The sequence below is a fragment of the Chelonia mydas genome, chromosome 1 (genome assembly GCF_015237465.2).
Source record: "Chelonia mydas isolate rCheMyd1 chromosome 1, rCheMyd1.pri.v2, whole genome shotgun sequence".
NCBI classification, from domain to species: Eukaryota; Metazoa; Chordata; order Testudines; family Cheloniidae; genus Chelonia; species Chelonia mydas.
In genome coordinates this window covers 183,725,637-183,741,061 of record NC_057849.1, presented here as the reverse complement: position 1 = coordinate 183,741,061, position 15,425 = coordinate 183,725,637, and the positions used below count along the sequence as shown (strand labels likewise).

At 42.5% G+C, this 15,425-nt stretch overlaps 1 protein-coding gene across 1 annotated transcript in view; it reads right to left on the bottom strand.

The window, feature by feature from the left end:
* GABRR3 (gamma-aminobutyric acid type A receptor subunit rho3) overlaps positions 1–15,375 on the bottom strand; it is a 72,176-nt gene extending 56,801 nt beyond the window's left edge. The window contains exon 1 of the mRNA XM_007057554.3: positions 14,179–15,375. The gene's annotated coding sequence lies outside the window, so the exon portion shown is untranslated. The remainder of the gene's footprint in view (positions 1–14,178) is intronic.
* Positions 15,376–15,425: the final 50 nt, after the last annotated feature.

The window sequence follows — 15,425 nt, the reverse complement described above, 5'->3', positions numbered from 1 at the left end:
CATTTCTTGGGTGGTGACTCTTCTTAGATGCTCCTGGAGTACAGCATCAAACTCAGCCATCAGCTCCACAATTTTAAGGAAGTTTCCATTGTTTGGCACATACAGCTGATCTGAAGTGCCACGCAGTGCTAGGTTTTGGGTAGCAAACATTCTTACAATGGCAATGAGCCTTTTCAGAACATTTTGCCAGTAAAGCAACTCTGATGCAATCTTCTCTTGATGCGGATCATCTAGGGTGGCCTTTAACCTTACTCGCATCTCAAGCTCTTTCCACCTATAGAATGCTCTCTGGTGATTTGCTGCCTTCTCATGGCATGCCAGATTTCTAGTCAGATTTTTCCAGCCCTTTGTTCCTGTAGAACCCAATGTGGCTTGAATATTAGACTGGAAGAGTTTGCAACAAAAACAGTATGCAGCGTTCTGGGTTTTTGAGTACATAAGCCATGGCCTCTCCACTTTGTCACCATTGGGGATTTCACGCCAGTAATGTTTTGGATGGAAACTTCTATTTTCATTGTCTTTGGGGAACATGAAGTTTTTCACTTGCTGTGGCCCATGCAGTACAAGGAAGTCCCTCGGACTACTGCTCAAGTGGGTCCACAGTACTGGATCCTCTAGACTTCAGAAACTAAACTCAGCAGCAGCCGTTTCTTGCGCCTCCACCACACTCTTCTGTGATCTACACTTTTCTTCAGGAATGTGCATGGTTACATCCATTTGAGATGGAGATATGGATACTGCAGCAGCTGCCAGGTCACCTGCACTCTGACTGGAAGATCAGGCATCTCCTCACCCCTCACATCCTCACTGGGGCTGGAAGGCTCACCATGAACATTTGTGTCTATGTATCTCAGGAGAGCTCCTTCCTGCGTAGATAGAAAAGCTTCCTTTGCTTGCTTTCTTTTTCCGAATGCTGCCCCAGAGGGGTGTTTTTTTCTTTCACTCATGACTGCTGTTCTGTGCCAGCTATAGTGGCTCTCAACACTCAATTGAAGGGGACAAATAAGCAGGCTGGTAGCAGGGCCTGAGTGAGGGAAGATACCAGCGTCTTAAGGGCCTAACTGGCTCCTATTACTTCAGTTGACTGCCTGTTCTCCTCAAGTGGGTTCAGGGAAGCAGCAGGAAACAGGAAGCTCCCTCAGAAGCTGGTATTAATCAGTCCAGGCTCTTGGGGCTGCTAGAGAGGTACATAAGAGGCTCCTCCTCCTCTCTCTCCCTGCAGCTCCTGCTGCTTTCGGTTATTCCCTCTCACCTTTTCGCCTGCCTGCCTGTTATGTCTCTTGTGCCCTCCTTCCTCCAGCACAGCACTCCACCATCTCTCTGCATCTAGAGCAGAGAGAATACATATGCACCAATAGCAGAACCTAGTGAAAATGTTGTAAGTGCCTATCTGCAATGGCAATAGGTGTTCCACAAACCAATTAAACTGATAAATATAAAATAAATATTCTACTCAACAGCAGCCCCCCTTATGGCACATTTTCTTTCTATTAAGTAAACCCAAATGGGTTGACATGAGCGGTGACTGGAGAGTGATATAGTCGAGTGCAGTGGAAGCTGATAAAACCACCTTGCATCATCACCAAGGACATAGAAATATGCATTCTCAGTGCATTTCTTCTTCTTAGCGGGGCCAGCTGACCCAAAGTCATTTGAGCTTTGGACACAGGGATGTGTTGTCTGAGTTGAGAACTGAACACTTGAGACCATGATTTGCCCCTGATTTAGACCTGTTTATACAGGTGTAACCCCATGGATTTTAACATTGTTACTCCTGACTGATGCTGGTGCAAGAAACTCAGCCCCTGGGCTGCACAGAAGTGAGTCCCCACCAGGTTTAGAACTGTATGTACAAAACAAATATAAAGTGGGCACTTAATTTGCTGCGGTAGTGTAAAGCTGGGCTGGCATGGAAAGCATTAGGAAGAGGTGGTTGTCTGAAACGGAAATAAATCCTCCCCGGTAAATCCTCCCTGCTGTTTTCCAAAGGAGGGAAGTTACTGTTCCCCTTTGACCACAATAGGCATCCAGGTGATGTGAGAGGCACTGAGAGTCTGTTGTGAATACTTCACAGTGAAAGGTGTAGAAAATGACTTGTTGACTTACAAGAGTAAGAAAAATCCTGGCCCCACTGAAGTCAATGGCAAAGCTCCTATTGACTTAACTGGGGCCACGATGTCATGCTAAGTTTGGTTTTGAATGGTTTATTGTGTGTATAAGCAGGTATCTTTTCCCCCATCGCAGTATGTGTGTATAGCTCCACTCTAGTTTTATCATCCACTGTTGTTCATCCTTAGGCTGTAATGTTAGAGTGCAAGAAATAAGAATATATTTGTCTTTTAACTCCCTGCACTTTGTGGCCATTTGATTTTGTCAGGAATGTATATTATGGGGGGAATGAGCCTCACATGACTGCCTACAGATAACACACTACAGAAACCCCTCTTTACAGAGGGATCAAGGAGACAACACATAACCCTGAGTAATTTACACAAAAAAAGGGTTCGATATTAACAAAATATATAGCAATATATTAGTCAGTTTGGGAACTGCAGGACTTGGCCATAATCCTTCACTATCAGAAGCAATGCACATTGCATCAAAATTTCTCTTTTTTAAATACATTATCTACCAGTCTGGGGGGGAAAAAAAACCAAAAACTTCTCTTCGCTACTTTCTAGTCTGACAACAGGTATATATCAGCAGTTCTCTCAGCTTATTCTCTTCCACTGATTTCAGTGAAATAACTACGCAATCGTATTCACCCCTTTGTTGCTGTTCCTCTATTCTGCCTACCAAGTTCATTAAGCATTTTCTGCCAATAGTACATAAAGTATATGCCTGGAACCCGCAGTTTTAACAGCTGGGAATTCATTCATAAACGTGCAGTGTATCCTTACCAAACTCTGTTCCGCCACGTACAAACACAAGTAGAACAAGGATGTTTAATGTACTAAAATACATATCTTTCAGTTTTGGAACTGCAGCCTTTTTGTCCTATTCCAGTCAAAACTGAGAGAGAAGTTTATTGATTAAAGTCCGGTCTCTAGTGGTCATAAGACACCGTTACCAGTCACCATACACAACTCACTGAGGCCATTTGCCAGTCTTTCCCCTCCCACTGATTACTTCCAGAGAACGTTAAACAAGCATAATAAAGCTGGGACCAAGTTTCAATCTTGGCAGCCTAACCTAGCTGAAAAAGGTATCTCAAATGGATATTTGGATGTGCTGATTTCAGTACCTAGTTTTAGGTACCCATTTTTGAAAACATTGCTCCCCTTCTTTAACTTGCTAGGTTTATAAAGCTCAGCAACTTCCATTTTACCAGTGTCTAGCAGAAGGAAGGAGCTCTAGATCCAAAAATCTTGTGGGCAATACACATTTCTGGTCAGTTAATGAAAAATGTGGTTATCCTACATATATTTAACCCTTGGAACTCACTGCCACAACATATTATTGAGGTCAAAAGCTTAGAAGGTTTTAAAAAGTGGCTTAATCATGTATACAGATAATAACATGCACTATTTCACTCGATAGGTCATCAATTTATATGGCATAGAAATCTTTCATGTTTTAGGACAAGTAAACCACTGTCTAGGGTTAAGAAGAAACTTCCTCTGAGGGGACTGTGGAGGTTGTTTCATTGTCCCCTATGGAGGTTTCACACCTGCCTCCGAAGTATCTAGTTCTTACCCGATCATACCCAGTGATCTGTGCTAAGTCCTCTGCTTCTTTACTGACATTTTATATTCTGAAAATAAAATAAAAAACCTTAACTACAATGACGTGATAAAGTGAAAAGGTTTTTCAGATCACAGGCAGTCTGATAAGACCAATGTACAAAAGGATTTACTGATCCTCATGTACACCTATGTGCTGGTGACGGGTTGCCCCCCGTCCTCCGGGGTGCCACTGGATGTACTGGGGTACCACTGAGCCCGCCTGTTCCACCAGCCTGGGCTCCCTTACACTGTCCTGCTGAGCCAGGCCCTCAAGCCTCCTCCAGCACACACACAGGAAGGGATACACCCAGCTGCAGAAAGACACAGACACTGAAATCAGCACTACATGGGAAGGCTTCAGCTAGAGAATTGCCCAGCACTCAATGCACGCCCCCTCTGGAGTGTAAACCCCAAATTGTATCATCTTGCACTGCACAGAGAACTATACAGCATAAGCTCATGAAATCCATCCCCTCCCACAATGTGGAGGAAGATATAAACAGTTATGAATTCCACAAACTGGTTTTAGAGAAAACAAAAACAAGTTTATTAACTACAAAAGATAGATTTTAAGTTCCTATAAGTGATAGCAAGCAGATCAAAGCAGATTACCTTAGTACAGGGGTTGGCACCCTTTGGCACGCAGCCCCTCAGGGTAATCCACTGGCAGGCCGCGAGACATTTTGTTTACGCTGACCGTTCACAGGCATGGCCCCCCGCAGCTCCCAGTGACTGTGATTCGCCGTTCCCGGCCAATGGGAGCTGCAGGAAGTTATGCATCTATGCAAACCACCGAATGATGTAACTACATTGATTCCAGTAGAGTAACAGCATAAATAAATTTGACCCCTAATAAATAGCTGAACTGAAATTATCATTATAAGGGCACTGTCTTCAGCCAGGGTGGATTGATTAAAATCAAAGCAATGTAATCATTGATTTAAATCAGCAAGCAGGAACCTTTGATTTAACACAATCTGTTTTAATCTTGTTTTTCATTTGTACTTTTTAGTTATTTTCCTAAAGAAAGGTTGAGTCATTGGTTGGTAACCATTAAAACATGTTGATTTGCAACTATCTATAGCCTTTACACTAAATTTGGTGCTTCTTTTTGCTAATCAGGAAGATACAATATATGTATACACATTTTAAAGCAATTATATAACTTAACATACATTTATTCAGATTCTCGATTTTTACGTATTTTTATTATCTTAGAAAATGGCGAATGATGCATTTCTTATTTGCTAGATGATTACTTTTTTACTAGTGATTTGTAGCAAGCTCTACTTGTATGGAAATTCAAATTGAATTAAAGGTGCACAAAAACAGCATATTACTTTTTTTATTAAATAAAACTACCTTAAATGGCTTGAAACATAAGAAAAACATTCTATCAGTAACTTTTATCACCACATGTTTTACATGTAAAACTATGTGATTTATTAAACAAAGGAAGCATCATCTGTAGTTTGTGAAATGAACTGATTATTTCTGGTCACTATGGGCTGGTCTTCACTACAGGGAGATCAACACTGCTGCAATCAATGCAGCAGGGATCAATTTAGCAGATCTAGTGAAGACCCACTAAATCGACGGCAGAGCACGCTCCGGTCACCTCCCCGAGAAGAGTGAAGTAAATCGACCTTAACGCATCTCCCATCGACACAGTGCGGTGAAGACACCAGGGTAAGTCAACCTAAGCTATGTTGACTCCAGCTACATTATTCAGACAATTGGAATAGCGTAATTTAGGTTGATTTACCCCTGTAGTGAAGACAAGCCCTATGCCTTTCAGGATTTTAGGGCTAGTAGATCTCATCCTCTCACACCTGATTTTTATTCATAGATTGGAAGAGGAAAACAAGTTTTACTGCTTTTTCAACTCCCAATTGGTTTACTAACTTTGAACAAACCAGTCATTGAACTGAACTAGCTGAATAAACTGAAATGAAGAAAATATTGCATCCACAGAAAAGGCTACTGCTTGCAAAAGCTGATTTAGCACTTGAAAAACTCTGGTTCCATGTGCTTAACCCATGATTTCCACCAGTTCAGTGGTTTTAATTTCTTTAAAACTTGTCAGTAAACATATACTGCTTAATATTATTTTGTATTTAATTTAATGATTTTAATAGATTATAATAAGTTTAGGCCTTAACATAAGTTATCAATTTCAAATTTAATGTTAAATAGGTTTATTTAAACCTGTATTTAATTTAAATAAAAATCCAAGTTAAATTTTTAAAACATTTTTTTTAAATTAAAAAAAAATTGATTTTTAATCTGCCTTCTCTGCAATGCTGCATTTATGTGTCAAGAGCCCATTTTTATGGATCTATACTTTGGCCACAAAAAGCCACTTTGGACTGAATCACGGCATAAGGTCTTAACAATGATGCAAGCAAGACGAGGACCAAAACACCAGCTCTGGGCTCTTCATTCCTAGAGTATGGTGAAGAGATGCCAGTTAACTTTGCAGACCAACAGTTTTACTGCCCTAGAGTCCAGCGAACTACCCAATTGCTGCAAATCGATTCAATATAGGTAACATTTCTCCTGATTTATTAAATAAGAAAATGTGACTGGTTTCTGGACAAAAGAAGAATAAATCAACCAGCACACATTAGTCAGTAAAGAAAGTATCTCCACTGAAGAACTTGGATTTCTCTCCCCCTGCCTAGTGTGACATGGTAACTGCCCTTGTGATGTCATAACAGTCTGATGCGAGACACTATCCGAGGCTTTTCCTATTGTCTGCCTCTCTCACTTCTTTCAGAGTGCAGCTGTTCTCTCCTCCGTGCCCACAGAAACCATGGAAAATGAGCTGCAGCTACATGCCATGTGGAAACAGTCCCTGATTATCCCAGGAGTCATCCTGCAAGGGTGGAAATTTCTAAGACGCATGACGAAAAGGCTAGAATTATCACAGCGGAACGCTAAGAGGTAGGAGGTGCCTTTTTCTTTTTTTCCTCTTTATTTCCTCATCATTTCCTTTTTTTTTTCTTTCTTTAATCTATCGTTTCTTTTCAGAGCACGTGTTCATTCTCCTGGAAGAGAAGCCAGGGAGCCCGCTAGATAGTAACCACTGCCCTTGGGTTCAATCCCTGCAGTGAGTCCCTTGGGCAGCCCCAGCATGAAGGGAAGGAAGTAGTGTAGCATCTAGAAACCCCCAGTTCCTCTTTTATTGAGCATATATTGTAGACAGCACAAGTAGTGCTGCCTGTAGTTAAGGTTGCCTGACATTTTCATCGTAAGACAGTGTGTTCAGCTGCTTAGAACTTGGACAAACTTTAACCACTCATGCTTAAATTCTACACGGCAGATGCCTGTGGTGATGGGGTCGGGGATGCAGTGAGGGTCCTGGGGCTGGAATGAGGACGCGATAACTGGCCAGGGGCAGAAGGGGTCAGGGCTTGGAGAGAACAGGGCAACTACAGCACATTCCTCTCAGAACCTGGAACAGAACCCAGGTTTTCTGAGTCTCAACATTCTTTTACTGACAGAAAAGAGCTGTGAAATCCCATGGCAAAATGTGTGCCTCATCTCCCTCTAGCAGCTGGCCCATACAGAGCATGACAACCTACTGTTGCTATCAGTTACTCTGTTAGTTCAAGTGACAGAGGTCTGTGCAGTGGATCTAAACATTTTAATCCTGCTGATAACCCATATGGGTGTCAATATAGTTCTACTTCATGGCACTTGTTTTTTTCAGTTTGCTTTTTTAAAAACCTAAGACATTACATACAAAAAACCTATATTAAAAAAAGTTAAAGTTGCAAAATCAAGCATGCAAATGTGTTAGGAAATGCCAGAATTAAGGTTGCCTGTGCATTCAGAGAATGATTCTGGCTTGTGTACTGAATGAGGATGTTTTCTCTAAGATGCCTGCCTCATTTGTTGCAGAAGATGGAAGATGTGTAGTGAATGAGACAGGGTGTTACAGGAAGAGAGTGGTCTCGTGGTTAAGGCAGCTGAACCACCCTGAAGAACTGGATTCTACCCCTGCTTCTGCTACATAATTCCTATGTCATGCTGGGCAAGTCAGTTAAGCCAAACTTTTCACTGTGTAGTCTTCATTTTGTTGGATGACCAATTTGAGGCGCTGGGGTCTGACGTGCAGAAATGCTGAGCACTTACAGCTGCAACTGAAGTTAATGGGTGCTGTGCTGTGCTCTAAACAAAAAAAAAGTGTTATAAATGCTAAGTTCTCTGAAAAATCAGAGTATCTCAACCTGGGCACCCAAAATCAGCTCACACTTTTGATATATTTTGATATTTGATGTTCCTTGGTTCCCTGTCTGTAAAATGGGGATAACACCACCTCTTCATCTCACAGGGATGTTGTGAAAATAAATTCAGGAATGTGTGTGAAACACTCAGATATGACAGTGATGAACAACATCAAAGGCACAAGGGGAAAACAGCAATAAGTCTGTTTTCAGGTCACAGTTTTAATAGCTGGCAGTAAATAAGGCCTGGAGTCATACACAGAAGAAGGATAAAGATAAAATGAATTACTGAATAGCCGCTATGCAGTGAGCATCATCCACCCTGTGTACTGAATCAGGCAGGGGTTCAATGAAAAAAAATAGTGTGTGATTGTGAAATTTAAGGGTACGTCTACATCGTAATCAGTAGGTGCGACTGCAGCCGAGGTAGACATAACTGAGCGAGCTTTGATCTAGTCAAAGCTAGTTCAAGTAACAGAAGTGAAGCCTCTTGAGTATGTACCCTGGGTCCTGGAAAGGCAGGGCTAGCCCATGCCATTGCCTCTGTTGCCATGGCTTCACTCCTATTACTACTCATGCTAGCTTTCATCCAGATCAAAGCTAGATCAGGTATGTCTACATGCACCGACTGCAGTGTAGACATACCTAAAGGCTGAACCAGCATGCAAAGGGCTGTCCCCTAGTGGGGTGGGGGGCCCGGGACAAATCAGCCAGTATGGGCCCCTCTTAACATTTTTTATACAGGTGAAGAATACATTTTCTACTGGACAAAGGCTAGTTAGATTTTTGATAAACACTGAGCAAATGATGCTCCTCGCTGAGTCTGACAGCGATGCAGAGGGAAAGAAAAGGAGAACATAGAGGGAAAGTACTCATTTCCTGGAGCATTTTCTTTGTAACAAAGTAAGCTTGCTGCTCAGTAGCACTATCAGAATGCCGTGTTTTTCTTTCTTTTATGTCCCACTTACTTTCATTTATTTTAATTGGATCTGGGACTGAGGACAATCGTCACACCTTAATCCTCCAAACAACAAAGCAAGGGCACAAAGCCATCAAGAATAAAATACAAGGCACACAATGATACATCTCTTTAGCGACTTGAGGGTTTGGGTTTTTTGCCCCTGTAAATAATCCGGGAGGGTTCAAGATGTTGCAAAAGAGGTTAAACTGTCTCTAAATGATAGAAGTTAGAGGTGGGAAAACCATATTTACCAGTCCCCAAACCAGGGCAGGTTTGATCTCTCCATGCCTAGATTTACCAGCAAGCAGCAACTGGAAACACGGTCATTTTATATTTGTTTTAGCCTTTTAGTTCCTTTATGTTGGCAAATGGAAATTCAGTCCCATTTGCAAACCAATGCACCAGGGCTGGAAACAGTCCAAGACCCCAGCAACCCGCCTGCGGCTGCCCTATAAAGACTGAACTAATCATTAATTGCAGAGGCAAAGCGAGGTCTGTTCCTTCCTCCTGAGACCCCAGGCAGCAGCCAAGGGAGAGGTGAGTGGCTATTGCAATGCTCAATCCCGCACCTTCAGCCTTCATGCAAAAAAACAAACTTGTTTCAAACATGCTGAAATCGATCGGCCCCCAGGGCATGATGGGGAGCAATGGGGAAAGCAGTCTCCCCTCCTCCCACCACTACCCACTGCAAGCACTTTCCCTGTGCTACCCCCACCGAGCAGAGTCCGCACTGCCAGCCCCCAAGCAGGGAGCCGCTGAGCGATTCTCTCCTGTTCTCCAGAAGCCTGGGCAGCAGCCCCATCGCCACCTCCCGGGGAAACCCCCCTCTGCGCCCAAGCAAACCGCGGCACAGTAACTGCCCTTTCCCCTGCACCTCCAGCGAGCAAGTCACGCCGGGAGGAGACGGGATTGGGAAAAGCGAATCCCCCTTGAAAACGGGAGCGCCGCAATCGGCTTGTCTAGTAACAAACACAGCTGAATAGCATAAGCAGAAGACTCCCCTCCAACCCACCCCCACACACACATATCCACAGCTCCAGCCTCCAAATGTAGCTTGTAGCACGGCGCCCCCCAAAGCACGGGCCCAGAGTGGTCGCCCTGATTTCCCATACCCACAGGATGCCTCTGGTCATGCATATGCATGAGATAGCACAGGCAGCCTTATTTTTGGCATCATCTAACTTATGAGGGCTTGACTTTATGTAAACTTTACAGTCTTCTAATGTATTTTTCATATGTCATGTATATATTTGATATGAGGAGAGGAAGGACTTACTAGACAACATGCTACCCTCTCTGGCCTGTGCAGCACTGGACGCCAGGCTTCTTGGCACTGCAGGAAATCCTCACCAAAGTAAAAGATTCCATTTCACTTCTCACAAGGGTCCTAACAACTCTATCACCTTCTGCTCATATTCACATCTCCTCCATTAGCTCTCGAGCCGTGCCCAGGAGTGACCACTCTCTCCTGGGGTGAAATGAGAGCTCAGTCCTATGTCTATTCCTTCTGATATGTCGCCACCCAGACTGCTGTAGGCACAGACAGATGTTGCCTATCAATACCATGTGCATGAATCTGTCTTTTTTTAATTCAGTGGAACCATACTGTTTTTCAGGCCAATACGAGTGCCTGAGTGATCTGGCACAGCGGATTGTTGGAACTGATGTGCTGAACATGGCTCAGGCCTGACGGAGCACATTCAAAAGACCTGTTTCTCCACTGCCCCTTGTGCAGTCACTTACACCTGTGCAAACTGAGGGCAGCAAGGGTGTATAATGCCACCATTCTGATCTGGTAGCATTTGGCACTGATGTAACTGACTTCACTAGGGGCAAGACAGTGGAGAATCAGGTCCAGATTGTTTAGTTGATGTTCCCAGGAGCACCCAATTTATATTAACTTGGGCATCTAAATGAATGGTTTTTAAAGTGTCAACATTTTTATGAATGATGACAAAGAAACTAATTCCCACCTGCAGGGCGTGTTTGCTCAGAGCACACTGGGGAATCAGCTCACAGACACAGAGATGCTTTGCTATTATGAAGGGCCGTTTTCAGTTTTCTTCTCCAGACTGACATTAACCATTGCACTACAGCAAAACACCCTTGCACATAGCAGCCGCATCTGGGAACGTGGACATAGTGAAATTTCTCCTGCCTCAGAATGCTGACACGGATATCCAGGATCACTTTCACTACACCTCACTCCAGGAGGCTACTAAGTTCAAGTAGGTTTCTTCAGCGTACTACAACTACTCAGTCCCTCCATCACTAGGGGGCGGGGCTCGAGGGCTGTCATTTTTTAAAATACCATTTTCTCCTACTGCCTTTCTCCCTTCTTTCTTTGCTTGCGCTAACTGTCCACCAGAATGACAGATGAATATAGACAAGCAGAGAGAGGCTAAGCAAAGAATAGAGACTGCATTTTTAATCGCTTTGCTTAGTGCTAACAATGCACTTGTGCAATACAAGAAACAGTGCAAAGAGAGCTCCTTCTTGAAGAGCTTGCAAGGTAAGGAAGAAAGGAAAGGAGGACAAAGAGCTGAGAGAGACCTCAGAGAAAGAGAGAGAATGAGAGAGCTGTACTGAAAAAAGCAACAGACAGAGAAAAAAATTCCGAAGGGTGTTACAGAAACAGTAAGGTCAGAGGGAGGTATCCAGCCAGATGTAGCCAAACATACAGCAACAAGGGTATTTTCGTGGAGGGTGAAATTGGGGAGGCTTCTGATTAGTTTTATTTCTCTTTCTTCTACACTTCAGAAACATTGATGTTATCAAAGCTGTCATGGGATAGAGGGAAGGTCCTCTTATGGACTGGTAACTGGCTAAAAGATATTCCTACTGTTTGTTTCCTAAATGGTCAGTTTTCAGAATGGAGAGAGGTAAATAGTGGTGCTCCCCCAGGGGATCTGGTAAAAGGGGTAAACAGTGAGGTGGCAAAATTTGCAGATGATACAAAACTCCTCCAGATAGTTAAGTCCCAAGCAAACTGTGAAGAGCTACAAAAGGATCTCACAAAACTGGGTGACTGGGCAAATTTGTTAGTCTCTAAGGTGCCACAAGTACTCCTTTTCTAAAATGGCAGATGAAGTTCAATGTTGATAAATGCAAAATAATGCACATTGAAAAACATAATCCCAACTACACATATAAAATGATGGGGTCTAAATTAGCTGTTACCACTCAAGAAAGAGATTCTGGAGTCATTGTGGATAGTTCTTTGAAAACATCCACTCAATGTGCAGCAGCAGTCAAAAAAGCAAACAGAATGTTGGGAATTATTAAGAAAGGGATAGATAATAAGACAGAAAATATCATATTGCCTCTATATGAATCCATGATATGCCCACATCTTGAATACCGTGTGAAGAAGTGGTCGCCCCATCTCAACAAAGATATATTGGAATTGGAAAAGGTTCAGAAGAGGGCAATAAAAATCATTTTGGGTATGGAATGGCTTCCATATGAGGAGCGATTAATAATACTGGGATTTTTCAGCTTGGAAAAGAGACAACTAAGGGGGGATATGAAAGAGGTCTATAAAATCATGACTGGTGTGGAGAAAGTAAATAAGCAAGTGTTATTTACTTCTTCTCATAAACACAAGAATTAGGGGTCACTAAATTAAATTAATAGGCAGCAAGTTTAAAACAAACAAAAGGAAGTATTTTTTTCAAACACACAGTCAACCTGTGGAGCTCTTTGCCAAAGGTTGTTGTGAAGGCCCAGACGATAACGGGTTCAAAAAAGAACTAGATAAGTTCATGGAGGATAGGTCCATCAATGGCTATTAGGCAGGATGGACAGGGATGGTGTCCCTCGCCTCTGTTTGCCAGAAGCTGGGAGTGGGCGACAGGAGATGGATTACTTGTTGTTTACCTGTTCTGTTTATTCCCTTTGGGGTACCTGGCATTGGCCACTGTCGGAAGACAGGATGCTGGGCTAGATGGACCTTTGGTCTGACCCAGTATGGCCATTCTTATGTTATGACTCCCTGTATATTGGCTTGTTAACCTGTTGTAGGCAGCATTTCTGCTTCATCTCCTTGCTGGATGGTGGCTTCTGTGCACCATATTTCCAAATCAAAAGCAAAGTAGATCTCATTTTCTCCCACTCTCTTTCTCATTACCTGCACTTCTTGTAATCCTCTGTTTGTCACCTACTCACTCTCCACCATATGTCTCTTTCCTTGCAGTCCCGTATGCCTGCAGTAGCTTGCCTTTCCTTGGATGCCAAGTGCTTTTAAGTGATTGAAACTGTGAAATATGAAATTGGAACCATGCGCATGCAGTTTCATTCAGTGGATAAAGTGTTAGGGACAGACCCGAGACAGAGCCATATAGAAAAAGTGAGACAGAAATAGACAGAATGACATGTAAGCTAGGCAAGAACTGTTACTGTATGTTTTACAGTGCTTAGCACAATGGGGCCTCTGAGCTGGCTGAGGCCTCTATATTGCTGCCACAATAACAATAATAAACAGTAATTAGTAATACTTATATTACACATATATACATATTTGCATATACAAGGAAAGGCAGACACAGAGGAATTCACACAATGAGGCGAAGATGGTAAAATAGAGACAAACAAAAAAAAGGGGGGGGGGGGGATAACAGACCCACAGAGGAAGACAGAGTGAAAGAGGCACAAAGAAATTTAAATCTTTCCAAGCCTATTGAACAGTACATGTCAACAAACATCAATTTCATTGTACACACACAGCCCAAAAAATATTTACATTGATAACTGAAATGTACAGATAGGCAAAGAAAGAAAAATGCTACTTGAGGATTAAATGTTTGATTGAAGGCTAATTACTTTGTATATTTTTACATATGATGTTGATGATTTGTGTGTTAATGGTTATAAAGCTTTAACATTTTTAATCTCAACATCTACTGTCATTAAATAATTATTGTCTGACTCCCACACCCAAAATTTCCTGCAAATGTAAACATTTAAATAGCTAAAAATAAAAACAAAATGCTTAAAAATAAACATATCTGTTGAAATTATATATAAAAAAATAAAAATAGAATTCTACCAAGACTACACACTGGGAAACCTCTGTAGCAACAACAGAGCCCCATTCCTCTGTTAGAAGCCGTCTAAGCTTTGCTTCCCCCAGACAAAGAATTCTGACCATGATAAAAAACGGAGTTGCTGTGGAACCCAAGATGAATGAATCCCACCCCACCCCTCCTTTTTTAATAGGCTTGTTGCTATTTAATTCATCCTTTCTCCACTGCATAAATACCTCTGCAAAAGTCCTGAGCTCATTTAAAAACTTCCTTGGTCACTGCATTCTTTTCCTAGAAAAGCAATTTAAATGTTCAAAGACCAACAAATTCCTGTTGTCCAAAGGACAGAAACGGCGTGTAATAAACTAAAAAAAAAAAGAGAAGTGATGATGCAGATGAGAGCGATTAACTACACATGACCACATGATGGCAGTACAATACACAAAATGGGCCATGAAATGGATTCCCATTGTCAGTAATAGGGGTTGTATATAACCACAGCTATGCCTATAAAGGTTTGGGGGAGAAAGGGAAAGAGGCCTCTGATTCAGCCAAAGCTTCGCTCTCCTCATAGCCAGTGGGAGGCTGATAATAACACCCTTAGTAGAGCCTGCTGAGACCAGCCCTGAGTTTAGCTATACAACTTATTTTTATACTGAGTACACAGTACAGTGTTGAAAGAACGAAAAAGAAAGAGAAAGAACGAAAGAAAACGAAAGACAGAAAAAAAGAGAATGAAAGAAAATGAAAGAGAAAGAAAAAGAGAAAGAAAAAGAAATTAGAGAAAAGAGAGAAAAACACTTTATAGAGGGGAACTGTGTGCATAGAGGGGGTTGGCTAGGCAGAGTGATTCTGCAACAGACAGGAAGAAGAGAACCTCATTCCAAAAGGGCAGTAAAATGAAAGGAGAACCACAAAAGCAGTATAAATGCTAGTAAGAATTTCTGCGAACTAGTTTCAGTGAGGGGAAATGGAAGGATAAGCTCATAAGGGAGAGGAAAGGGCACAATAGTGGGTGAGCAGGTAAAGGGCAGCCCTTGCTTTCAGTCACACCTCAGCCTGTGTGACATCTGATGAGAGCAGGTATAAGAAGAGACATAAGTAAGTTCCTCTTTGAGTGTCCTCTGCATATGACCACACATAGGATGCGCCAGCCGGGTGCAGCTTAGATGGTGGAACTAACTAGCAATGCCTGGTGGAGCAATCACACACGCCTCCCGCCTCTCCCCTTGCCATGCATGAACATTCTAAGGGTGAGGCTATAAGAGGGTCTCTAATTCTATGGCATATCCGCTGTGTAATATCTGCAAGATCCACCTGCCTGAGGTTATTGATTTCCAATTGTTGCAGAAATGGCACAGGTGGTCTCCAAAGAGGTCTTCAGGTCTGTGTGATAGACCCAGGACAGTTGCGTTCAGCAGAGAGGTAGAAGGCAGATATACTGGCCACTGGATAAGCAGTTTTCTGTTCCCTGACTGACCAG